Here is a 25719-nt window from a genome sequence, read left to right as displayed (position 1 = left end):
ACAGGGCGAGGGGCGAGAGTTAGTCGGCGGTGATCGCCGCCTCGCCGCCCAAGAGACCGTCCCATCCTCAGCCGCCTCGAGTGATTTTATATGGTTGCCACATCGATCATATATTCGTAGGGGTAAGGCCAATAATAAGTTCCGAGTGAATTGATCACCAACATTCTAGGAATAAACATCATTGGCAACCACTTGTGTGTAGTGCTGGGAATATGGATCGGTCTTTTTGAGCCAGCACGAGCACGACCCGAAAACAAGAGCCCAAAGCACGGCCCGGCACAAAATAATATGGGCCGAGCTAGCACGGCTCGAAGACGGGTCTAGGTCGGGCCTCAAATTCCGGCACGTCGAGCCCCAGCACGATCTGCACAGACAGGCCGGGCTTGGTCCGGAACGACCCAATGAAGCTCAAGTTGTTTAATTTCTTTAATTTAGTAAGCTACTGACTTTATATTGTTGTGATATTTAATTCATGTGGTCTAATGATGTTAGGATAGTTTAATATCTTTAAATTAGTAACATATGGAATTTATGTAGTTGTAATATTTTGATTTTATGTGGTCAAGTATATGGGTCGAGATTGGGCCGGCACGGTCCAACGAAGTTTAGGGTCAGGTTGGGTCACTGTTTTTACACTTCGGACTGGCATGGCACGACCCAAAAGTTTTCTGAGCTTTCCTAACCCGAACCCGTTTGGCACGAGGCACGATGGGCTTGAGTCGGACTAGCCCGACCTGACCCAATTTCCAACACTACTCGTGTGTTGAAGGATTTTTTTTAAGGAATGGTAACAACAATTACAATAACAATATAATAGAAAATTTTATTTTCAATCTAATATTATTGGACAAACCAATATGCCACATGGATTCTTGTAACATATCCAACATGCTGGCATCATTGGACAACTAGAGCCAGCATGATGGGATTCCCTCGGTCGTGCCATGTCACCTAGCACGACAACATCTTGTATATAGATCACACTAGAGCCTCATTTCTTATTTCTTCTTTCTGATTTCCTTTCTGTTCTCTATATACGAGCTTTGTTTTGCCTCTAGAAATGTAATTTTGTTGGTGGTTTTTTAAATATATATATGGAAGATGAAGCTAAGTAATTCACCTAGTATATACATATTTTGTAGATTAAGACATTTTTACATTTATTTAATGTAGGATTATGGGTAAACTTTATAGATAATAAATTGGCAAAATTAGTTGTAGGACATTGAAAGTGAAGTTGTTTTATCAACGGGCCGGGTAACAAAAAAAAGTCGCTTTGTTGTGCACACTCTAGTTTGAGACCAATTTGCTGAAAGACACCAAAAGCATTGAAGTATTGCCAAAATTGGTTGTGGGACATTGGAAAGTGAAGTCGATTTGTCAGCGGACACTGAAAACTCTTTTTTGTTGGTGGATGTTACATATGTAGACATTTTCAATAACAGATTAATCTAAAAAGGGATATTATATTGAAGAGTTGGTGACAATAGAAAGGTGTATGTGTGGATCTAGCAGGATGAACATGAACATAATACAGGAGAACTTGATTTAAAACCAAAGAAAATAACATACATACCCAATAGTAGATATTGTGTTGATTGTTTTTGAAATTCTGTCGCTGCAGTGATGTAGTTGGTTGATTGATGCGGTGCAGATTTGATGCAAGAAGAGGATGAAGAAATTGGGCAGTCATGTCGCTAACACTCCTTAAAGATATGGCTATCAGTCCTTCACTCGAACAGATGACAACAATCATTTCAGAGGTTGTTGGCCAACACTGGCAAAGAAGCAAATGAACCGAGAGTATATGAAAGGATATAGTTTATATAGGCAAGTTAGGACCTGAACATGCACGGGAGATCAGAGGTTCGGGGAGCCGAGAGGATGCGAAAGGATAGAAGTCACAAAACTGCTCAGCCATCAAACACATAACTTCTAAGATAACTTCTGCACACTCTAATTCAACCCTTCACTTATCTCTGAATGTCAATGCTATGTCAAACGGTGATCGCATCATGCCACACAACACTACACCATGACTCGCTCGGCTCGGCGGTGGCTCGTGCGCACGAGTGTGACACGCCTTGGTCCTTTTTTGAACCACTCAATTTAGATAGATAGGATCAACCATATAATTAACCATCCCACCAAGCACCTAATAAGCGGTACTAAAGATAAGATAACATGTATTTAATATAGAATTTTAGAATTATTAAATATTTGAATGAGCCAAGCCCATAAAATACTAAGAATCCCCACCAAAATATAAATCATGTATCAAAGAATCTTAAAGCCATTGTTCTTTGATATACTAGGTTTTTAGTGTAGAATGTTAAGTTGAACATATCCACCTACAATAGGGATTGCACTCGTCCATAACTAAACAATTGATTATGTCTTGAATTGACATTTTTGTGTGAAGTGAGTTCCACCAAAGTTCTTTTCTGTTACTAGATTGTTACAAGCATGAAATGTTCGAGTTGAAGCAACTGAGCCAAACATGCATTTAAACACCAGAAAATAGTCTACAGTGAAAATACATTACACAAGTGGTGTAATAGTCATATATAGATTTATTTAATGTGTTCAATTACAATCATATCATAAACTAGAAACATGTTCGATGATAGATATGATAAAAGTGAGTGATCTCTTCATTCAATGAGTGGGTACGAAAGTACTCATCAAGTCTCACCTCGCCCTTATAGGAGGAGATTTACGGACCAGAATACAATGAACAATAAAAATGATTAATAAGTACAGTACTAAACGTACATCTATGACCACCATATATCTCATAAGTCAGGTAGTTTAGCTAGTTAAAGTGTCTACAACATAACATATGTCCTATACCAAGGACAATGACCAATCGAATGGATTGTATTGATTTGATCTCATTCTCATCCTATTTTATCAATTATAAAGGTATTAAATATTCGTGAACGATAATACATCAATATGCAACATGGCTTAATTAATAGTTTCTCACATTCGCTAAGTATTAGTTGTATTATATCATGCAACTCATATATCTAACAAGTTTTAAACTTTATCTCACTTATGAGCAATCATGGTCAAATTAGAAATAAACAAACACGAGCTTATCTGTCGAAGGTCTTCATGGCGTGAGTGAGTTTGATGCTACTTTAGAAAGAAGGATGAAGAAGGTACTAGCTTTCGGATTGCAAGCACAAAAATTAGGAAGATTACAGGATTTTTTGCATTAGCTGCATTGAGACCTACGGCTAACGTGAGTATTGGAGGCATGGAAAAATTAGCTTTAATGGAGGCTTGGAAACAAATTAATCATCCTTGGGACCCTGGCCCAAGTAAGAGCATGTCCCAACAATATAGAGAACACTTCAAGAATGTACAAGGGTGTCATTCTCCTTGGTCACCGACATAGAAAGCTAGTGTGGGTGTCTAACCCAAACTGGAGGCCGAATAATATAAGTATGAGTCCATCTCAGACTCCATGAGTAGGCCAAGCCAAAACGGATGCCAATGTCGCATACAGACTCTGTTTTGGATCTTCTGTCTATGCACAGAAAACTAAGGAGACAAGTTTTTCAATGGTGTTAATCCTGCTTTAAGATTACTTCAAAATCAGTAAAAATCACTAAAACATGTTGTGGTTCAGAATCTTTCACGGTGTTTGCGTTATGACATCTTTTGGGTTACTCGGCCTTATAACATATCAAGACTGTTTAGGGGCATAAATAGGGACCTTGGATGCCTATTCAACTCCATATTCAACACCCAAGTTAGATTTTGGGTTTTGCTTTATATCAATTTATCTTCGACTAGTTGTCATTTATTGGTTTGTGAGACCCAACTTTGAGTGCTTAATCATACATTCGCAATTGTCACTTGCATTTCAAATTGCATTCTTCGAGTTCTTGCTTGTGTTCTTTGATTCGCGAGTAGAGTTTAGCCTTCTCTGCAAGGTAAAACTTTGAGAGCCTAGGCAGAGATAGTACTTATACTATAAGTATAAGGTTTTTCATATTTTTTACCTAGGTTTAACTATATTTTACTGGTGCACGTTTACAAGTTCATTACCACTAATGAAGGAGCATGGGCAAGAGCTCAGTTTGCTTGCCTTCACTTGGGTCTGCCCATGCCGAGTAGTTATGCTGTTGCTAACTAAAAGATATGTGGTGCTAAGGTTCCAAGGTCCATGCCTTTTTATCTAAAGTTGGATCAATATGTCGAGTCTCCATCAAATCGTTGTTTACTCCACCTGATGAATCAAGACTGTTTGTCCGTTCCCATTAACTTGCTTGATCACGCGTGCTTTAAAATGTAGGGAACATATCCGGTACACACGAGACTTTGGTGCATATATGGTGCAAATGAACTAACAAAGTTCACAAAAAAAAATCTAAAAAAAGCATACATATTATTTGCATCCTACTCTACCTTTTAGCTGATTTTCTAATTTAAACTTGTCATAAATTTTATCTTTTTTATTACAGCTAATAAAGTATAACGGATTTAAACTTGAAATCTTGAATATATTTGGAGTAGGATGAAAAGAATATGTATAAACTTTTTTTAGAATTTTTTGTAAACTTTATTAGTTCATGTGCACCTTATATGCACCAAAGTCTTATGTGTACCGGATATGTTTTCTAAAAGATACGATTGATTAAAGTGAAGCCTAAAATGGAGAAAGAGTATATTTGGAACCTCCGATACATCTCTCCGAGCAGTGGTAGCGTGCATCTACTATACGTACAGGCATGCATGGCCAATGCATAAATATCTAAGGAATTTGAAAGTCGTGCAACGGTAGCCCATCTTGATGAGAGATGTGGACATGTAGATGCTCGTCGTACGTACGTAGATAGCTCATCTGGTTCTTGTCGGAGAACGAGCAGCGCACATATAGTGACGACAAAATACTAACTTTGGATGGCGTCCTGACAAAAAAAATGTAAGATGTGGTGTAATTATATATGGCTTTGTTTGGATGGTGTTGAGACAAAATAATAATAATAATAATAATAATAATAATAATAATAATAATAATAATAATAATAATAATAATAATAATAATAATAATAATAATAAGGTGTAAATATAGAGCTTGTTTAGATCTATATATATACGTATGATAAAAAAAAAGACTATCTCTATCATCTTACACATACTCATACACATATCTATATTCAAAATTGACTCTGCGGACAGTGCAGTCTACAGTGCAAAATAATGTTTATGGGTAAACATTGAGTGAACTACTGAAGTCGGCCTAAGAGTGGTAGACTGGTAGTGCGGTTCTTTTAGCCATAAGAAGGAAGCAAGTTTAGTCTAATACAATGGAATGTGTGATTTATTAATTATTATACAGAGAGTGAATCAGTGAAAGGCGAAACCCCATGTCGATGATCACTATTTAAGCAGGCCAAAGTGCCTTCGCAAGGTCATGAGTAACAGAGAAAATCCTCATTATCCATTCATTATGCATTCCCGGGGTCTATCAATAGATGAGGATCAATATTGAAGAGAGGGAAATGAACTTGTTCTTCCATTATATTCCAATTTCATTCAATTCACAAAGGAAATGGTTCTATATATAACATGGTTTCCTTTTTCTAGATATATGACTTTTGTTGTGCACTTAGATGTACACTATGCCTAGATACAAAGTTAAAAGAATGTATCTTAATTAAAAAGCTAGAACGCCATGTAATTTAAAGCTAAAGAAATAATTAGAAATATGTTCATAAGATTATTTGGTCAATAAGTATTTAGAAAAATACCACACATGTACATGTGTCGATAGCTTCTAATCAGAGCCATACGTGTAGATTTTTACTTGAAAATATCCACAGAGTATCATTGGTCTAAATAATTTCAAAAAAACATTACTTTAGGGGGGGGGGAACAATGATGAAAATGTGCGCCGAAGACCATACAAAGTATAGGTTCTATTTAGAACGTAGAAATTCGAAAAAAGCTGTCACACCCAGCAAACCGAATGCGAACCATGTACGTGTCAGGATCAGCAATTCACGTACACAGCAGTTACATAACTGGACATCATCACACAGTACTAAAATAATGACATAAAAGAGGGTATAATAGTCGATTACATCATGATGTTCGGGACATCCACATAGTCTTTAACAATAATCAAAGTGCGAAAAAGAAATGTAGATACACACGGCCTACACAAGCAATCGACTGGGGGTTTGCCGCTAACCCACGCCTAGAACTCATCGTACTCTTGGAACTCCTGGAAGTCCTCTTCCACGACTTCATCTTCACCTGAGCAGTGGTTGCAACGCGGACAACCTGGAGGGTTTGGTGTGTAAAGCAAGGGTGAGTACACATCAACATACTCAGCAAAATATCCTGTTTGGCTGTAGTAAACTAGCTTTATGTGGAGTTAAGTCAAGCAGTTGATTTTAGTTGGTCAGGTTATTTTTACTAGTAGAAAGCCAGGTTTTAGTATTAACCCAGGTTATTAACCTAATGTACCCTTTCCAACGGAAAGAATACCACTTACCATTACCATAGGCATAACCAAAACCATCATCCTCGTCACCACCTGTAAACCATACATATCTGATCAAGTATCTCTAATCAATGGAGCTACCTTGGCCGCTGATAACCGCGAGCACGGCTGATATATCAGTTTCATAACACTCTGCAGAGGTTGCGCACTTTACCCACAAGCCGTGATTCCCTCTTGCTTCGGGCCGATCAAACTCTTAAACACTACCAAGGTGAATAGGCAGGGTCTCACTACGTAGCCTTTACAAAGATTCCCTAGTGTTGTAGCCGCCCATTAGGTTTCCTAAATGCACCGCACTCCTCCCCAAGGGGCGAACCAACCTTGGCAGAGCGAACCGCATACACCGAGCCCCATTAACGGTACGACGGCGAAGCGAACTACACCCCAGTTCCTCTAGGGTGTGTTTGGTTTGAGGTCAAAGTAGGATGAGTCGGGGGCGCCACCGTCCCCTCGATTTTTTGGGATCACGCCACCCTCAAAAATCACTCCGGTGTTCACCTCGCCCCCGGTTGACTCTCAACCAAACACTATAGAAAACGTGGCCGCCTCATTCCATCCCTCTTTGTACATTCAACCAAACGCACCTCTAATTACTCGGCTAAGGGCGTCCCACTCCACCCTCATGGTTGCACTGTTTTCCCGGGCGGTCATCCAACGAACCAGTCCTTACGGAGAGGCACTCGAGAAACAGCTCGAGTCCCCTTAAGGGCCACAAGTATATCATCATAATCAAAAGGGAAAACAGCGTATCATAGATAATCTCATCATGTTCATTGATTAACGTGAAGCACTAGCGTATAGCTAAACTAAAATAACCCAATCAAAATAGGTAAACAATGACAAGATAAATAAAAGTTAGTCAATCCTTAGATATAAATTGTGTAAATGCAGGGAGTGAATTTTAAGAATGAGTAGGACATAGATGGGTCAAGGGAGACTTGCCTTCACCAACCAGCTGCTGCTCAGGGTCTTCACCTGCAACTCCTTCGGACTCCGCCAACTGACCGTTATCTATACGAGTTTCAAACATACATTCCACAAATTTAATACAAAGGAACAGTACACCAAACAATAGAATGCAATAAATAAATGAACGTTCGACGTAGGGCTCACACCTACGACTAAGTGAGAAAGGGAAAGTAACGGCCGAGGCTACGGCCGACGAGCGATCACGTCACACGACTATAAATTAAAATACTTGTCTAAACGGAATGTTATTAATTTAACCATCATATTTAGCATAGGGTAAAGTCACATTCTAGGCTTAATTACTATGAACAGATAAAGGTAAATTAGAAAGATTGTTGCGCGGCGAAACGCGCGACACAACACTTAAATTGAATTAAGAAATAAACGACCCATCGCGTGACGGAGCGCACAACGAGACACTTGCATTAATTATAAAGAAACGTTAAGCGTCGTGCAACGAAACACACGATGGCATACGTCATCTAAACTGAATTTAGAACAAAACGTCGCACGACGAAGCGCGCGACACAACTCATTAATAAAGATGAATTTAAAATGAATCGTCGCGCGACGAAGCGCGCGACGCAGCACATCGACTAAATTAAAATTAAAAAATGGATTAAACTGAAAGTTGAACGTCGCGCAACTACGGTCGCGTGCGTGGGAACACGCTGCGCGCGCCGGGGGCACGTGAGGCCACACCGGGGCACGAGCCACCGGGGACGCGGGCATGGCCACCATGGCGCGAGGGCACGGAGTCGCAGGGCACGCAGGTGCGCAGGGCGTGGGGCCACCGGGGCACGGGGCCACGGGGGCACAGGGCCACGCGCGGGGGCCACCGAGGGCGCGGACGCATTGGAGCGCGAGGCCGCGGGGCCGCCGGGGCGAGCCGCCGCCGGGCAGGGGCGCGGGGCGCGGGGGGCGAGGCCGCCGGGGCGCGACGCCGCCAGGGCAGGGGCGTGGGGGCGAGGCCGCCAAGACGCGCGTGCAGGAAAGAAAAAAAGGGCTTGCAGGGAGCGCGCGTGGGGAGAAGGAAGGGGAGGGGAAGAGCGAGGGAGAGGGAGAAGGAGCTCACCTCGGGGTCCAAATCCGGCGATCACCATCTCCAAAACCTAGGACACCACGGGGGAGAGAGAGATGGAGGAGAGGAAGTTGCTGCGCGGGAAAAATCAAATGAAAGAAAGGGAGAGAAAAGAGGGGGGCGCAAGAGAGGGGCAGGGCGCCTGGGGCGCGCGGGCCAGAGCGGGCCGGGCTGAGTCAGGCTGGGTCGGGCTGGGTCACGGGGCAAAAACGCACGACACGTACAGCTATAGATCAGAATCCAACTACGAAACGAAATCTGAAACGACACTAGACAAAACATGCGATTAAACACAACATTAGACCAAAGAAATATGATTCGGCATGATGCAACACTCATGTCAACTTAGGTTTTTTGTTTACACATGACATGGACACCAGTCGCTATATTGCTTTGAAATTGGGAAGAAGGGGCGAAACGGGAAAAGGAAAGAGAGTAACGCTTGAATTTGGTGAGTAAAAAGAATAAAAAATTCTACCCCCAAATTCAGGGCGTTACAAACCTACCCCCCTTAAAAGAATCTCGCCCTCGAGATTCAAGGTTGGTCAGCAAAGAGTTCAGGATACTTGGCCATCAGATCATCTTCACGCTCCCAGGTTACTTCTTCCTTAGTGTGGTGACTCCATCTGACTTTGCACATTCTGATAGTTTTCCTCCGAGTGACTCTGTCTACAGTCTCAAGAATCTGCGCTGGCTTCTCTATATAGGTCAAGTCCTCCTGGACCTCTAGACTTTCCACTGACAACTGCTCTTCTGGCACATGCAGACACTTCTTCAACTGAGACACATGGAAGACATCATGCACAGCGGACAAACCTTCTGGCAGACTGAGCTGATAGGCCACTTCTCCACGCTTTGCGAGAATCTGATATGGACCAACATAGCGGGGTGCTAGCTTGCCTTTGACTCCAAATCTTTTGACTCCTCTGATAGGCAAAACTTTCAAATAGACAAAATCTCCAACTTCGAAACTTAGCTCTCTCCTTCTTGTGTCTACATAGCTTCGCTGCCTTGATTGCGCTATCTTTAGATTCTCCCAAACCATCTTGACGTTCTCTTCAGCTTTGAGCAAAATGTCTGGCCCAAACACTTGCTTTTCTCCAGGCTGATCCCATTGCAACGGAGTTCTACAACTCCTCCCATAAAGCACCTAAAACGGTGACATCTTCAAGCTGGCCTGGTAGCTGTTGTTATAGGAGAACTCTGCATAAGGTAACCTCTTATCCCATCCGGACTGATCTTGCAACGCACAAGCTCTCAACATGTCTTCAAGGATTTGATTAGTTCTTTCGGTCTGACCATCTGTCTGCGGATGATAGGCTAAACTGAAATTCAGATGTGTACCCAAGGCTTCATGCAACTGCTGCCAGAAATGAGAGGTGAACTGCGTTCCTCTGTCTGACACTATCTTCTTTGGCACATCGTGAAGACAAACAATCTGAGACATGTACAACTGTGCCAATACTGCACTGCTATAGTTGGTCTTGACAGGTATGAAGTGGGCTGACTTGGTTAAGCGGTCTCTACTACCCAAATGGAATCGTAGCCGGCTCGGGTGCGAGGCAATCCGACTATGAAGTCCATCCGGATTTCATCCCATTTCCACTGAGGAATTCACAGCGGCTGCAACAATCCAGCTGGTCTCTGATGCTCTGCCTTGATCCTTTGACAACTGTCACATATAACCACGTGCTCTGCGATCTCCCTTTTCATTCCGTACCACCAGAATTTCTTCTTCAGATCTTGATACATCTTCTCACTTCTAGGATGTATAGAATAAGCTGACTCATGAGCTTCCTTGAGGATCAACTCTCGAATGGACTGGACATTGGGAACACACAAGCGGTCCTTGAACCATACCACACCTTCTGCATCTTCCCAAAAATCTTTGCCTCTTCCTTCCAGAATCAGTTGTCGGATTTCACTGATCTTCTCATCATTCTTTTGTGCTTCTTTGATTTCCCGCTCTAGGGTGGGCTCTAACTCGACTATCACTCCTCGCATGTTGTTCAGAAATCCGAGGCTCAACCTGTCAAACTCTTTGGCCAACTCATAAGGCATCGGATGAGCGACCATCAGGTTGACTTGACTTTTCTTGCTCAAAGCATCTGCCACTACGTTCGCTTTGCCTGGATGGTAATGAATCTCCAATTCATAGTCTTTGATCAACTATAACCATCTTCGTTGCCTCATATTCAGCTCCGACTTAGTGAATATGTACTTCGGACTCTTGTGATCTGTGTAAACATTGTATTTCTGCCCATACAGATAGTGTCTCCATGTCTTGAGTGCATGAACCACTACTGCCAACTCTAGGTCATGGATTGGGTAATTCTTCTCATGAACCTTCAGCTGTCGGGACGAGTAAGCCACAACTCTTCCCTCTTGCATCAACACGCATCCCAAACCAGTGTAGCAAGCGTCGCAATACACTGAGAATGGCTTGTGCACATCAGGCAAGACTAAGACATGTGATGTAGTCAACTTCTCTTTCAGCGCTTCAAAGGCCTCTTGGCATTTTTGGGTCCACTTGAACTCGACTTTGTTGCCTAACAAAGTTGTCATCGATTTCACAATCTTTGAAAACCCTTCAATGAATCGCCGATAATATCTAGTCATTCCAATAAAGATCTTGATTCCTCGAGCATCTGTTGGCGCTTTCCAGTTCAGAATGTCTGCCACTTTCTTCGGATCCACAGCTAATCCTTCTTTGTTAATTATGTGACCCAAGAACAAGACTTCATTGATCCAGAACTCGCACTTACTCAACTTTGCATACAACTGGTGCTCTCGCAATCTCTGCAATACCATCTTCAAATGATTCACATGCTCTTCTTCACTTTGAGAATATATAAGAATATCATCAATAAATACGACCACAAACTTGTCAAGATAATCCATGAATACACTGTTCATCAGATTCATGAAGAAGGTTGGTGCATTCGTTAGACCAAAAGACATAACAGTGAACTCATACAACCCATACTTGGTAATGAATGTCGTCTTTGGAATGTCTGAAGGTTGAATCCTGAGCTGATGATAACCTGACCTCAGATCTATCTTTGAGAACATGCTGGCTCCTCTCAACTGGTCGAACAGATCTTCTATTCTGGGCAAGGGGTACTTGTTTTTGATTGTGACCTCATTCAGAGCTCGATAATCGATGCACATCCTCCTAGTTCCATCTTTCTTCTCCACGAACAGGACAGGTGTCGGCGTTTCGACCCCGGGGGGTCCCTGGACCGACGAGTAAATCGTCGCCGCGTGTCCCAGCCCAGATGGGTCGGCGCGAGACGGAGCATGAAGGGGGGCAAAAAGGGGAGACAGGCAAAAGGGGAAACCCGCGGCCTTCGTGTTGCCCTGCGCCCAGGTCGGGTGCGCTTGCAGTAGGGGGTTGCAAGCGTCCGCGTGGGAGAGAGCGAGAGACTTTACGCGTCGTCCCGTTCCCCCGCGCGGCCAACCTTTCCGTACGAGAGCCCTGGACCTTCCTTTTATAGGCGTAAGGAGAGGGCCCAGGTGTACAATAGGAGATTTAGCAGTGTGCTAACGTGTCTAGCAGAGAGGAGCTAGCGCCCTAAGTACATGCCGTCGTGGCAGCCGAAGAGGTCTTGGCACCCTGTTCGTGTGATGTCGTGGCCGCCGGAGGAGCGCTGAAGCCTTGCGGAAGGACAGCTATCGGGGCTGTCGAGTCTTTGCTGACGTCTTCTTGCTTCCGTAAGGGGCTGAGAGCCGCCGTCGTCATGGAGCACGTGGGGCGCCATCTTTATTTGTTTACCGGGGCGAGCCAGATGGGACGCCGGTCTTGTTCCCCGTAGCCTGAGCTAGCTAGGGGTAGGATAATGATGGCCCCCCTGTGACGTGGTCGGTCCAAGCCCTGGGTCGGGCGAGGCGGAGGCTCCTCCGAGGTCGAGGTTGAGTCTGTCTTCCGAGGTCGAGGTCGAGTCCGAGCCCCGGGTCGGGCGAGGCGGAGACCATCGTTTGAGGCTAAGGTCGAGTCCGAGCCCTGGGGTCGAGCGAGGCGGTGTTCGTCGTCTTCCGGTGCCGAGGCCGAGTGCGAGCCCTGGGGTCGGGCGAGGCGGAGTTCGTCGTCTTCCGGGGCCGAGGCCGAGTCCGAGCCCTGGGGTCGGGCGAGGCGGAGTTCGTTGTCTTCCGGGGCCGAGGCCGAGTCCGAGCCCTGGGGTCGGGCGAGGCGGAGTTCGTCGTCTTCCGGGGCCGAGGCTGAGTCCAAGCCCTGGGGTCGGGCGAGGCGGAGTTCGTCGTCTTCCGGGGCTGAGGCCGAGTCCGAGCCCTAGGGTCGGGCGAGGCGGAGCTTCCTATGGCGCCCGAGGTCGGACTTGGCTGCTGTTAGCCTCACTCTGTCAAGTGGCACAGCAGTCGGAGCGGCGCAGGCGGCGCTGTCTTCTTGTCAGGCCGGTCAGTGGAGCGGCGAAGTGACTGCGGTCACTTCGGCTCTGTCGACTGAAAGGCGCGCGTCAGGATAAGGTGTCAGGCCATCCTTGCATTAAATGCTCCTGCGATACGGTCGGTCGGTGTGGCGATCCGGCCAAGGTTGCTTCTCGGCGAAGACTGGGCCTCGGGCGAATCGAAGGTGTGTCCATTGCTTGAGGGGGCCCTCGGGCGAGACGTGGATCCTCCGGGGTCGGCTGCCCTTGCCCGAGGCTGGGCTCGGGCGAGGCGAGATCGTGTCCCTTGAGTGGACCGAGCCTTGACTTAATCGCACCCATCAGGCCTTTGCAGCTTTGTGCTGATGGGGGTTACCAGCTGAGATTAGGAGTCTTGGGGGTGCCCCTAATTATGGTCCCCGACAATAGCCCCCGAGCCTCAAAGGGAGTGTTAATACTCGCTTGGAGGCTTTTGTCGCACTTTTTTGCAAGGGGACCGGCCTTTCTCGGTTGCGTTTCGTTCCGGTGGGTGCGCACGAGCGCACCCGCCGGGTGTAGCCCCCGAGGCCTCGGAGGAGTGGTTTGACTCCTCCGAGGTCTTAGTGCGTTTCATGATGCTTTGGCTGGTTTGGTTGTTCCCTCATGCGAACTGGTCGTAGCCCGGGTGCACAATCGAGTCCCAAGTTCTCGGGCTGGTATGTTGACGCTGTCAACTGTTTGGCCGGAGCCGGGTTTGCGAGAGCAGCCCCCGAGCCTCTGCACAGAGCGAGAGGACGGTCAAGGACAGACTCGACTTTTTTACATACGCCCCTGCGTCACCTTTCCGCAAGGAGGAGGGGGGAAAGCGCCATGTTGCCCTCGGAGGGCGCTGAACATGGTGTCTCCAGTGAGTTGCTATCGGGTAATCCGAGTGGACGCCCGTGCCCCATTCGTTAGGGGTCGGCTAGTGGCCCGGAGGCACGCTCCAAAAGTACCTGCGGGTGATTTGCCGGACCCGGTCCCCTTTTGACGGGGTCCGAGGGCTCGATGCCTCCCTCTGGTAGGATTCCGTTACAAAATCATTCTCGTCGGTCTCGGAAATGTCCTAGGGTACCTCAGGAGCGTAGCCCGAGCCTTGGTTATGTATCGAACGTACCCTGGGTCATCCCTCGCTCTGCGTCTGAGGCGGCTGTCGAACCCTTCGGGGGCCAGCCTACGAACCCCTGATCAGTAGTGGGCGCGGAGGCCGACTGGCCTGAGGCGGCCGTTGAACCCTTCTGAGGGGCTAGCCTTCGAACCTCTGACCAGTAGTGGGCGCGGAGCCCGAGCGCTCTAAGGCGGATGTTGAACCCTTCCGAGGGGCCAGCCTTCGAACCTCTGATCAGTAAGGGGGCTCGGGGCCCGCTTCCTTCACGGAGAAGGATCCCTTTCGGAATATCCCCTTTCCCGGTCCCTGTTGTAAGAGAGAGAAAGAGGAAAAGGATACGAAATCGAACGATGTGGCGCACCTTTTTTGACGCGGTCATTATGGCGGAGGTGAAGCGTCGCCTGCTTCGCCTGCCAAAGGTGCCGCCTGTCCTGCCGTGGAGTTAATGCGACGGGACGAGTGGCTCGCGGGGCGGCCGTTGTGCGTGCGCGAGCCGTTCGAGGAACGGGCTCTCGCTTTGAGTTTTGAATCTCGCGGCGGGTTCGGGCGAAGTGTTGAACGGGTCTCGCCTGGGCCTTTATATATTCGAGAGAGGGACCGGTGGCGGTTCTCTACTCTGCTGCTCGCCTCCCACTTAGGTTTTCGCAACCCGAGGGAATAGCCAGAGAAAGGAAACCGCGCACCTCGTCCTCTCCGCCGCCACCTCTTCTGCTTGGTGATGGCCGACCGGGTGACCGTTATTTCGCCACGCGACCCGTGGCCTTTCTCCACCGTCACGGCGGACGACCTGGAGGCCCTTGTTGCTGATGGCTTGCTTCCCCCTCTCTCCGGTGACTCGCAACCGGAGTGGATGCCCCCTCCGAGCGGAGCCGCCCCGTCCCCGCCGCCGGGGTATGTGGTGAGCTTCGTCTCCTTTCACGAGCGGGGGTTCGGAGTGCCGGCAAACCATTTTATGCGAGCGATACTGCACGTCTATGGGGTGGAGCTGCACAATCTCAGCCCCAACTCCATCTCACAAGCAGCCATCTTTGCGGCGGTTTGTGAAGGATATTTGGGGATTGCCCCCCACTGGGACCTGTGGACCCATCTCTTCTCCGCGGAGCTTTTTGCCTCGCCGACGGGGGAAAGAAGGGTCTGCATGGCGGTGCGGGCTGGTGGCTGCATCCTCCAGTTGAGGCAGGCGCGGGCGCCGCAGTACATCCCTGCCATCCTCGCGTCTTCGAACAAAGGGTGGCAGCGCCGGTGGTTCTATCTCCGAAATGATGACGGGAGGCTCCCGTCATTTTCTCAACGAGTGGTGACCGCCGCCAGCGAGAACTGGCGCTACGGGGCCCCGCGCGATAGACAGAAGAACCTCCAGCCCCTTTTGAAGGCCCTGGAGGAGCTGCGAGAAAAAGGGCTCACCGCCGCGGGGGTGGTTGCCACCATTCATCGCCGGAGGGTGCTCCCCCTGACGAAGCGGCGGCTGCCGCTTTGGGAGATGACACCGGGGGTCGACTTGAAGGGTTTGCAGATGTCCTCGGACCCTCTTCCCACCGACGACCTCCACAGGCGGGTGGCCGGCACGGTAGCGAAGTTAGAGGCCGGCACCTTTTCCCAGTCCTTGATGCGTCCCGATCGCGGGTGCGTGTCTCTGGTGAGTATCCGCTCCTTCTTCCTTCTTGCGTCAGATTGCCCTCGGTTCTCACAGCCGAGACTTTTCGTCTGTCTCCAGGAGGTAGGGCATCACAAGCCTTCCCTGCCACCGGTCCCGGAGGACGCGGTGGACCGAGCTGTGCGGAGGGTCGCCGTGGAGAAGAGGAAGGAGAAGAAGGACGCAAAGAAGGCTCGGGCCCGCGAGCGGACACGGGCTCGGGACGCCTTGGAAAAGCTTCATCGTCGGCAGGAGAGGGAGGGGCTCCCAAGGGAGCCGTCGTCGGAGACGCCTGATGACGACGACGATGAAGACGATGATGAAGACGATGACATGGCCGCCCGCCACGGCCTCAGCCCGGATCTGAGGCTGGGCCAGGGGTCATCAAGCCAGCCCCCGAGCGGGCTGGTGCCGTCGGTATCTGGGGCCGGGACGTCGGGGTCCCAGTCCGAAGAGCGGGGGCAGACCGAGGGGGTACTTGACCCCTCGGCCGAGGTAGTTGAGGTGACCCGGGGAGTCAGGCCAAGCTGCCTGTTCCCCGAGAACTGTTGCCTGTGCCGACTGCGCAGGTGGGCAATCCTCGGGTCGTCGTGGCTACGCCTGGGCAGTCCATCCCCCGGGTGCCTCGGGCGCCCAAGGCGAGGACGGTACCGAAGCCGGCGGCGGGGCAGACCTCGGTGGTACTTTCAGGGATCGAGGTGCGAGAGACCTCCCCACAGGCACGATTGATCATGGCCCGGAGCGGGTAAGTATCTTAGGATATCTTCGTCCTGGCTCCTCCTTCGTATGTCCTGGTCCTGATTTTCCCTTTCTCCTTAGCAAGCGGAGGCACGGTTCGACCGGTCTGGCTCCCCGGAAGGTCCTCAAGACGACGGTGGCTTCTGCAGCTAGTGCCGCGCCGGGCCTCGGAGGCCAACTGACCCCACCGCAAGACGCCCCAAAGCGGGGGGCTCAGGCGGCACCAGTTGCAGTGGGGCTAGCTCCCGAGGCCGACTCCTCTGCCGAGGCGGCCGTCGCGCCGGGGGAGGCTGCTGGCGCGACTGTGGCCTTGGGCCCACCAGACGTATTGCCGGCGCTGGCACCGGCTTCCGCCGAGGCCGTTGCCGTTCTAGCCGTGGAGCCACCCGTCACCGCCGATGCTGAGATGGCCGAGGCGTCGCTGCCTGTTGCCTCGGAGGAGAGGGGCGTGGAACCACAACCCATTCTGGGGGGCGGCCGCCTCGTCCCCGCGCGCCGCAGTCCCAACGGGCGGCGTCAGTCACTCCGATTCTAGACCAGTGGGGCTTTGGATCCTCTCTTCGTCCTCGACAATGAGCGAGAGGAGCAGTCTTGGGACGAGCTTCGTGAGTGTGCCGAGACGACGGTGGGGTCGCTTCGGTCGACCTTGGAGGTCCTTCGCAGGGGCGTTCCCAAGATCCTCCAGGTAATGAGTTCAAGCATACCTTTCACGTGATCAAGGCATTCTTTGTGACAACCCGCTTCCTTTCCTCAGGATCTGACAGATCTGAGCGCCGCCAAGTCGTTGTTCATCCGCCGCGAGGCCGATGTCTGGGGCTCGCTGCGGTCCCTGAGGACCACGCTTGCCGGGGCTACCGAGCGCCTCTCCCAATGGAGCGCCGAGGTGGCGGACCTTCGGTTGCTTTGTGTCGATCTGGGAGCAGAGGCAGCGGCGGCACGCGTGGAGGCGCAGCGGCAGCGGTTGGAGCTTGGCCAGGTCATCGGCGAGTGGGACCAATCTCGGAGCCGGGCCGCCGAGGCTGAAAGCCAGGCTGAGGCTCTTGGAGTCCAGTTAGCCGAGGCGTCTGCTCGGGCCGGAGCCCTTGCGGCAGACATAGCCATGGCTCAAGCCGCATCCTCGGAGCAGCGTGCCCGAGCCGAAGGCATGTCTTGGCTGTTTTAAGATTTTAATTCTGCTTCGTTCCTCAACTCATGTTTGAAGTCTTCTGCTTTGGTTGTTTGCAGAGCTTGAGTCTGCCCTTGATGAGTCCACCAAGGCACTCGCCCAGGCGGTCGAGCAGAGGGAGGCCGACCACGCGGCTATGTCTGAGGCCATCTCGGCCTTCTGCCGGGTCTTTGGTTCCGACGACGTCCCCTCGGGAAGCTCCCCTCAGAGTCGCCTGTAGGCCTTGGGTGACCACGCGCGCGGCAGACTCCGCGAGGCACTGCATCACGGTGTCAGGCGGGCCTTCGCCGTGCTCGCTTCCCACTACGACGTGGATCTGGAGAGGGTCAGCGAGGGGTATTGCCTTCCCGACGAAGATGAAGTTGCCATGGCCGAAGTCCAGAGGCTCGACGTGGCCGCCGCGGGCCCAAGCGCGGCGCTGGCAACCACCTTTGAGGCAGAGATCCTTCCGCTTGCGCCGTCGTCCGAGGCCGGGGCGGATCTTGCCGAGGGTGGGGACGAAGCCGAGGGCGCGGCTCCTTCTCCGGGCGACGCCTGATTCTACCGGAGCAGTTTATTTTGAATGCACATGTGTCTTTTGCGGCCGCCGAGGCCCGAACACTTTATTATCGTAGTATAAGGTTGTGTTTCTTTTCCTTCCGTTTTGCGTATCTGGACCCGTTCGTCAGTAGCAGGGTAGCTTGCCCAAGTAAGAGTTATTTTTCGTGGTAGGCGACGAGTGAGGTATCCGTATCCCAAAGGCGTAGGAATCCCTCGGCTCGGTCGGCCTTGCCACTTACATGCACTCTTATTCGTTTCTTGGGGTCCTGTTACTGATATAGCCGGGAGACGCGAAAGTCTTTTTTGATGGAAGACTTTTTTCGAGGAAAATTTTGACGCGGAGGGGGTTCCCCCCTTCTAGCCCCCGAGGGAGGGTCGGGCTTTGCCGAGGCAAGGCTGACCCTTCCTTGATGGTTAGACTTTGTATGTGAACGAGGTGTACAAACGACTTGAAAGCATCTTAAGGGTAGAAGCGACGTAGCTGTCGGATGTTCCAAGCGTTGCTGTAGACCTCGACTTGACTGCTGGCCAGCTTGTATGTCCCGGGCTTCAGAACCTTGGCGATGACGAACGGCCCTTCCCAGGGAGGCGTGAGCTTGTGCCGCCCTCGGGCGTCTTGTCGCAGCCGAAGCACCAAGTCGCCCACCTAGAGGTCTTGGGACCGAACCCTTCGGGCGTGGTAGCGTCGCAGGGACTGCTGATACCGCGTCGAGTGTAGTAAGGCCATGTCCTGAGCCTCTTCCAGCTGGTTCAGTGAGTCTTCTCGGTTTGTTCGATTGCTTTGGTCATCGTAGGCCCTCGCCTTCGGGGAACCGTATTCTAAGTCTGTGGGCAAGATGGCCTCGGCCCCATAGACTAGAAAGAACGGTGTGAAGCCCGTGGCTCGGCTCGGCGTTGTCCTTAGACTCCAGACCACCGAGGGGAGCTCCTTCATCCATCGCTTGCCGAACTTGTTGAGGTCGTTGTAGATCCGAGGCTTGAGTCCTTGCAGAATCATGCCGTTGGCACGCTCTACTTGCCCATTCGTCATGGGGTGAGCCACGGTGGCCCAGTCCACCCGGATGTGGTGATCCTTGCAGAAGTCCAGGAACTTTCTGTCGGTGAACTGGGTGCCGTTGTCGGTGATGATGGAGTTCGGGACCCCGAAGCGATGGATGATGTTGGTGAAGAATGCCACCGCCTGTTCGGACCTGATGCTGTTTAGGGGTCGGACCTCGATCCACTTGGAGAATTTGTCGATGGCGACCAGCAGGTGCGTGTAGCCCTCGGGTGCCTTCTGCAAGGGACCGACGAGGTCCAGACCCCACACAGCAAACGGCTAGGTGATGGGTATCGTCTGAGAAGCCTGAGCGGGCAGGTGGGTCTGCCTTGCATAGAATTGACACCCTTGGCAGGTGTGGACAATTCTAGTGGCGTCGGCCACCGCGGTCGGCCAGTAGAAGCCTTGTCGGAAGGCGTTTCCAACAAGGGCTCGAGGCGCTGCGTGATGACCGCAAGCCCCCGAGTGTATTTCTTGTAAGAGCTCCTGGCCTTCGGCGATGGATATGCATCGCTGGAGGATGCCTGAGGGGCTGCGGTGGTAGAGCTCCTTCTCGTCCCCCAGCAAGACAAACGACCTGGCGCGCCGCGCCAGTCGCCGAGCTTCGACTCGGTCGAGGGGCAGCTCTCCTCGGTGGAGATATTGCAGGTACAGGGTCTGCCAGTTTCGATTAGGCGTGACCCCGCTCCGCTCTTCCTCGACGCGCAGTGTCTCACCCTCGGGGGCCGAGGGTGCCTCAGGCTGAGCCGAGGGTGCCTCGGGCTGGGCCGAGGCCTTCTCGGGCTCGGGCGTGTCGTCGGTCTTGACTGAGGGCTGATGTAGGTCTCGGGAGAAGACGTCCGGGGGAACCGTTGTTCGCCCCGAGGCTATCTTAGCCAGCTCGTCCACAGTCTCGTTGTATCGTCGGGCGACGTGGTTGAGCTCGAGCCCATAGAACTTGTCTTCCAGGCGCCGAACCTCATCGCAGTAGGCTTCCATCTTTGGGTCGCGGCAGTGGGAGTTCTTCATGACTTGGTCGATGACAAGCTGCGAGTCACCGCGAGCGTCGAGGCGTCGGACCCCTAGCTCGATTGTGATGCGTAACCCGTTGACCAGAGCCTCGTATTCAGCCACGTTGTTGGACACCGGGAAATGGAGGCGCACCACGTAGCGGAGGTGCTTCCCGAGGGGCGAGATGAAGAGCAGGCCCGCGCCCGCTCCCGTTTTCATCAGCGACCCGTCGAAAAACATGGTCCAGAGTTCTGGTTGGATCGGAGCTGCTGGAAGCTGGGTGTCGACCCATTCAGCCATAAAGTCCGCCAAGATTTGGGACTTGATGGCCTTCTGAGGGGCGAACGAGATTGTCTCGCCCATGATTTCCACCGCCCACTTTGCAATTCTACCCGAGGCCTCTCGGCACTAGATGATCTCCCCCAGGGGGAAGGATGACACCACAGTCACCGGATGAGACTCGAAGTAGTGTCGCAACTTCCGTCGTGTCAGAATCACCGCATACAGCAGCTTCTGAATTTGTGGGTAGCGGATCTTGGTCTAGGACAGTACCTCACTGATGAAGTAGACCGGCCTCTGGATGGGCAATGCATGCCCTTCTTCTCGTCTCTCAACCACGATCGCGGCGCTGACCACCTGAGTGGTAGCGGCGACGTAGATCAAGAAGGCTTCTCCAGCAGCGGGGGGCACCAAGATGGGCGCATTCGTGAGGAGCGCCTTCAGGTTCCCGAGGGCTTCCTCGGCCTCGGGGGTCCAAGTGAAGCACTCGGCCTTTCTCAAGAGGCGGTACAGAGGTAGGCCTCTTTCGCCGAGGCGCGAGATGAAGCGGCTCAGAGCCGCAAGGCATCCCATGACCCTCTGTACGCCTTTCAAGTCCTTGATGGGGCCCATGTTGGTGATGGCCGCAATTTTCTCCGGGTTGGCCTCGATGCCCCGCTCGGAGACGATGAACCCCAAGAAAATGCTTCGGGGGACTCCGAAGACGCACTTCTCGGGATTGAGTTTTACGCCTTTCGCCTTGAGACACCGGAATGTCGTTTCGAGATCGGAAAGGAGGTCGGAGGCTTTCCTCGTCTTGACTACGATGTCATTAACGTAAGCCTCGACCGTTCGACCAATGTGTTCGCCGAACACGTGGTTCATGCACCTTTGGTACGTCGCACCCGCATTCCTCAAACCAAATGGCATAGTAACGTAGCAGTACATGCTAAAAGGTGTAATGAAAGAAGTCGTGAGCTGGTCAGACTCTTTCATCCTGATCTGGTGATACCCTGAGTAGGCATCGAGGAAAGACAGGGTTTCGCACCCAGTAGTGGAATCCATGATTTGATCGATGCGAGGCAGAGGGTAGGGAACCTTCGGACATGCTTTGTTTAGACCAGTGTAGTCTACACACATCCACCATTTCCCTCCTTTATTTCTCACAAGCACAGGGTTGGCAAGCCATTCGGGATGGAATACATCTTTGATGAACCCTGCAGCCATCAGCTTGCGGATCTCCTTGCCTATGGCTCTGCGCTTTTCTTCGTCGAATCAGCGCAGAGGCTGCTTCACGGGTCGGGCTCCAGCTCGGATATCCAGCAAGTGCTCGGCGACCTCCCTCGGTATGCCAGGCATGTCCGAGGGACTCCACGCAAAGACTTCGGCGTTTGCGCGGAGAAAGTCGATGAGCACTGCTTCCTATTTGGGGTCAAGCTCGGAGCCGATCCGGATCTGCTTGGAGGCATCGTTGATGGGGTCAAGAGGGACGGATTTGACCGTCTCTGCTGGCTCGAAATTGCCGGCATGGCGCTTCACGTCTGACGCCTCCTTGGAGAGGCTCTCCAGGTCGGCGATGAGGGCCTCGGATTCGGCGAGGGCCTCGGCGTACTCCACGCACTCCACGTCGCATTCGTACACGTGTCGGTACGTGGGGCCGACGGTGATGACCCCGTTGGGGCCCGACATCTTGAGCTTGAGGTAGGTGTAGTTGGGGACGGCCATGAACTTGGCGTAGCATGGCCTCCCCAGCACTGCGTGGTAGGTTCTTTGGAACCCGACCACCTTGAACGTGAGGGTTTCCCTTTGGAAGTTGGAGGGAGTCCCGAAGCAGACGGGCAGATCGAGTTGTCCAAGGGGCTGGACGCGTTTCCCGGGAATGATCCCGCGAAAAGGCGTCGCGCCTGCCCGGACCGAGGACAGATCGATCCGCAGGAGCCCGAGGGTTTCGGCGTAGATGATATTGAGGCTGCTGCCTCCGTCCATGAGGACCTTGGTGAGCCTGGCGTTGCCGATGACGGGGTCGACAACGAGCGGATATTTCCCCGGGCTCGGCACGCGGTCGGGGTGGTCGCCCTGGTCGAAGGTGATGGGCTTGTCGGACCAGTCTAGGTAGACTGGCGCCGCCACCTTTACCGAGCAGACCTCCCAACGCTTTTGCTTGCGGTGCCAAGCCGAGGCGTTCGCCACTGGCCCACCGTAGATCATAAAGCAGTCGTGGACCTCGGTGTAACACCCGGTTTTAAAGGACAAAGCCGGGTGCATCTCATACATGCGCCAAGAAGACAACATATATAATAACAGAGTGTATAGAGATAAATGTCGTAAAACATCAGAGTATTTATTACATAGCGAAAGACTTATTACAAAATAAAAGTGTAAACATAAAACGAACTAAGGATCGTCGGCGCCAATGTCGACTGAGAAACGCCACCTAGATCAGATCGAACTCCTCGCCTTGTGGCTCCTCCTGAACCACCTGTTCTTCTCCTGTGGGGGGGGGTGTGAGACAGCAAGAGTGAGCTCACATACGTTCATCGCTCAACAAGTTGTGAGGAATAATGTGGCATGAACTCACCAAAGATGGGAGTTCATGTAGTGTAAGGCTAATCAATGGAATAAAGGCTGAGGCTGAGCATTGCTTTTATAAGTTGGTCAAAATTTTATTAGCAATTACTAAGTGTAAGTAAATACCAAACCTTAATAATAATAAAGAAAAGTAATAGTAAAATAATCCCAAATGCGATGCAAATGTCAAATTAAATTTAAGTTCCATATTTAATCATGTGAGGGTCCGAGCCGCTCTTGACCGTGAGCACGGCTAGTATACTAGTTTTACACTCTGCAGAGGTTGCGCATCTTTACCCACAAGTCGTGTATCCCATGTCGCCTGGGTTTGCAAGGCCCTTAGACACTACCGAGGTGAATGGCTAGGGATCCACTACGAGGCCTTTACAAAGTTCCACTAGCTTCCGAAAACCCGCTACAGTTTATAGGAAGATCCAGTACAGGGTTCCTGGCTGACAGCCATCGCAGCAAAATCAACCAGGGACCTCCCCGCACTGACCTCTCCCCTACTGCCCTTGCCCCTTTCGGGTAAGGTAGTCTTCCACTAGCTTTCCTAATTAGTCAGCCAAGGGCGTCCCATTATACCCTTGTGGTAGCACTGTTTTCCCGGGTGGTCGCTCCATGTTCCCATTAATTTAATGATCTTAACATGAACAATAATAATAACAAGTTAATAACAGCATAATCATGAATAGTGTATCTCCATACCCAATCCACATAAAGCAATAGCAAGTACTACCCAAAAATATTTCAGGGGTGAACAAGGTATAGAGGTAATCAAAACTGGGGTAACATAAAGGCTCCCATCAAAATTATCCTATGCAGATCATTAAAATTAATAAGAACATGGCTGGGAAAGTAAGTGATCAAGGGCACAACTTGCCTGGCACTTGAGAATCCAGGTACCAACTTGCTTTTCAGATGACACACGTCCTCGCGCTAGTCGTAGCAATACAAGCAAACATGATATAGATAAAATTAACATCACACCAAACATAAGAACATACTGCATAATAATGATATACTCGGTGCTACGAGACTAACGCAACTCGAACGGATCAAATCGGAGTTAGAACGGAGGAGATACGAATTTCCTAAGGTCTTGTGTATTTGATACGAGATTAATTAAGAGATAAATTTTAATACCATTTTCATGTTAAAACAGAGACAATAGGTGATAAACAACATTATTACAAAATTATAGCAAATGAAATGACTTAATTTGGAGCTAGAATGGATTTTCTATGAATTAAATAAGTTTCTGCAATTAAATGTATACTAAAAATTATTTTCTAAATAATTTCTCTGGTTTTATTAATTATTTGGACGGCGCGTCAAATAATAGAGAAGGCAGGGTTTCAGGCGTAAAATAAACTGAGACACAATCTACACCTCCCCATGGACGGCGGGTTTATTATGAAGAACTCCGAGGACTCATATGAAATTTTGGTGATCTACTGCTACTAGAGCCGTCCGAATTCCGATCTAAGGCGTAGATTATATCGTGAAAGGGTACGTTGCGCTGGCCGTTGGATCAACGATCGACGCATTGGTTTTTATTTTGGGCAGATCACTCCCAAAGCATCCAATATGGATCGAACGGCCGAGGTGATCCCGAGGCAAAACGATATGGCCAACCTAATCTTGGACGTCCACAAGCAGATCAACGGCTACGAGCGTTCTTCTACCCCTAGCCAGAGTTGAGCGGCGGCGCCGCCCATAGTACCCGCGGCCTACGGTAGAGCACAAGCCGGCTAACCCCGATCCCGCACAACGATTACCTATTCTGATAACTTCTTGGTGCAAAAGCAGATGCGGACGACGGCGAATTTACTGGGGGATCCTTTCAACACGACTTCGCCTAATGACGGTGGTCAGACACTCCTGGCGGAGCGGCATCGACAGTATGAGCACACGGCCCGCATAGAGGCCCTAACTCAAAGCACGCCAAGCGTTAGATGGCGAAGAGCATCGCATAAACCTATGGAAACAACGGATTTACCTGGGATGAGGTCCGAAGGGGCTAGCCACGGTGCTAGGCGACTCCGTCGTGGTACCACAACACCGATGGCAAATTATCGGTGCACTGATTGCTCTTGTGCCCGATGCTTCTACCAATCGACTTCCTCATGCGCTCCACATCCTCTTTGTCCAGTCGCCGAGGCCGGAATGGCAGACCCAGCAGGGATCAACCGCGGCAACACGATTTCCCACTCAGCGCGCAGAGATGGAGCACGATTTCCTCTCTGCGTGGCTTTGTTTTTGGAGGGCCATGGGAGGCATTCGGCTTATAAGCGCGCGGGGCGAGCGTCCGATGAAAGGGGATCCGGCGAACGAACTCCAGGAATCGCGGCGAGCTTGTTCACCGACGCGAGGGAAAAGGGGGAGGAGTGAGGGCGGTTGCGGAGCTTTGGTTGACGCGAAGTCCGGCACCGTTGCAACGATTCGGAGGTCCAGGCAATATTGGCGTGGCCAGATCCACATTCCCACGGACTACTCCGTCTTCTACGCGCACGTCAGGTAGGAGGAGCACCCATGACGCAAGGCAGTGGGCCCCACCACGCTTCCGCTGCGCACACGAAGACGCCCCAGCTGACCATCACCGACCGCGCTGAAGCCTTCGGGCAGGGAAGATGAGCAGTAACAGGGGTCCCATGCGCCAGAGAGGCACTGGATAGCTGCTGCCGTACACGTAGAGAGATAC

The sequence above is a fragment of the Zea mays genome, chromosome 6, assembly GCF_902167145.1.
Source record: "Zea mays cultivar B73 chromosome 6, Zm-B73-REFERENCE-NAM-5.0, whole genome shotgun sequence".
Taxonomy (NCBI): domain Eukaryota; kingdom Viridiplantae; phylum Streptophyta; class Magnoliopsida; order Poales; family Poaceae; genus Zea; species Zea mays.
Note: the sequence above shows the minus strand (reverse complement) of the source record.